Source organism: Glycine max, chromosome 13 (assembly GCF_000004515.6).
Source record: "Glycine max cultivar Williams 82 chromosome 13, Glycine_max_v4.0, whole genome shotgun sequence".
In the NCBI taxonomy this organism is placed as follows: Eukaryota; Viridiplantae; Streptophyta; class Magnoliopsida; order Fabales; family Fabaceae; genus Glycine; species Glycine max.
In genome coordinates this window covers 18,510,931-18,512,926 of record NC_038249.2, presented here as the reverse complement: position 1 = coordinate 18,512,926, position 1,996 = coordinate 18,510,931, and the positions used below count along the sequence as shown (strand labels likewise).

The window sequence follows — 1,996 nt, the reverse complement described above, 5'->3', positions numbered from 1 at the left end:
TCAGACCAAGACTAACAAAATCCCTCATGTAGTGATTATAAGGTACCCGAGAAAAGGCAAAACCATACTCATTCCTTTTGTTGTAGAATTGAACTAATATTTGAAGACCAACCCTAAAATGAGCAATGGAATCCCTTAACATTTGCTTTGTTCCACTGCCAAGACTTTAATTGAATTATCTACATCATGTTTCTGATGTAGAACTATTGTAAAATAAGTGTAACTCATAAGATTAAGGGAGATAAATGCACATTTTTTTTAATTGAATGATCATCTTTTTAAATATAAATATAAATTTATTGTAACAGAAAGAAGTAATAATAACTAACATAACAATAACAAATCACTAACCAACCACTAACATAACAACTACTAAGTAACAAAAAAATAAAAAAAACAACTAATCCTAAAAATTTGGTCAAACAATTAATAGAAAATAACAAACTAACAGACAATTACTAGCACACATTCAACACTCATCCTTGTATTAGTGATTGACAAGTCCAAGTTTCTCTTTCAGTAGCTCAAGATTTCATGTAGTAGTATTCATGTCTATTTGAATGCTCTCTTTTTCAACACACAATGACTTTGCTTTAGTAGCTATTCGTGCAGCCTCCTTGAAATTTCTTGTAGCAGTAGCAACTTTCTTTTCCGCTTTTAGTTCTAGGATTCTTTTATCTATGAAAATAATCCTCTGCTTGAAGGATGATATAGCTTGTTGGATACTTGACTTTCTTGAAGATAGTTCCTGCAAGGAAGCTTTTGCGACAGAAACCTCCTGTTAAACAATTTCACATCTCCACAAAGCTTTTCCTCGTTCTTTGCAAGTGTTAGTTTGTCCTCCCTGGACTTAAATATAGATGACATCAAACTTCTTCTTAGTTTAACAGTTTCATGGTATCATCAGCTTCCTCTGTAGAAATCCAAGCAAAATTCCCTAAGTCTTGCTCCCATTTCTTCTTTTAGAATGAGAAACTTATCAACTTTCTCCTTCTTTAGAGCCAACGTTTCATTCTCTAATTTCACTTGAGCAAGGACAAATTGCAATTTGTCATACTTGACATCAATGCTTGACTACATCTCATTAAATCCTGAGACAACTTTATTTATCTTATATTCTACTGCTTCTAAATTAGAGTCATTGTACTATCTCCGTTTCATTCTGTTTAACTAAAGCAAAAAGTTGGTTCAATTCACCCATTAACACATTCTTTCTTTTACAAAGGATCTCTCTTTCTTTTCTGTCGTTCTTGATTGAATGCTCAATGGTATTATTCAATTCTAAATGAGCTTCATTCATAAATTGTGATTCAATCTCCAACTCCATTTTTTTAACCTTCAAGGCTTCAGAGGATGAAAACCATTGGTCCATTTCTTTTGAATACATTGACGATGCTCTCTTCATGGTAGAATCTACATTATTTAAAGCATTTGTTGCATAATGGTCGAGTGAGATTGTGCATTGTTCCTCAACAGCTGCACGATGAAAATGGCCTAATCTTTTATACCAGACTTCTGTATTGTTTACAGTAACTGGATAGGCTGCTTGCTCCTCCTCCAATGGATCAAATGATAAACTTTTGCCTCTCATTTTGATATTGAAAATTTCCTTGTCATTGACATCTTTAATCAAACAATGCTTATTTCAAAGATGACTTTAAACCCCTTATCAATCAATTGTCCCACACTTAGCAAGTTTTGGTGAATCTCAAGTACATACAAAACATCTTAAATTAATTTTGTACTTACACAACTTTCAATGGCTATTGTTCCCTTTCCTTCAATAGTGATAAGATCACCATTTCCAATTTTAACTTTTGAAACCTGTGATTTGTCCAATTCTTTGAAAAGCTCTTGATCATGGGTCATATGATTGGTACAACTACTATCCACTAGCCAACATTCACTTGAGTTGCTGCTTGTAAAACATGTTGCTACAAACAATTGCTTTTCTTCTTGTTGATCTGCAACTTGAGCCACATTCTTTTGTTGAAAA

The 1,996-nt window shown here is 33.0% G+C and overlaps 1 pseudogene; it reads right to left on the bottom strand.

Annotated features, from left to right (window-relative positions):
- Positions 1-532: 532 nt before the first annotated feature.
- On the bottom strand, positions 533-1,201 carry LOC100807233 (uncharacterized; annotated as a pseudogene).
- Positions 1,202-1,996: the final 795 nt, after the last annotated feature.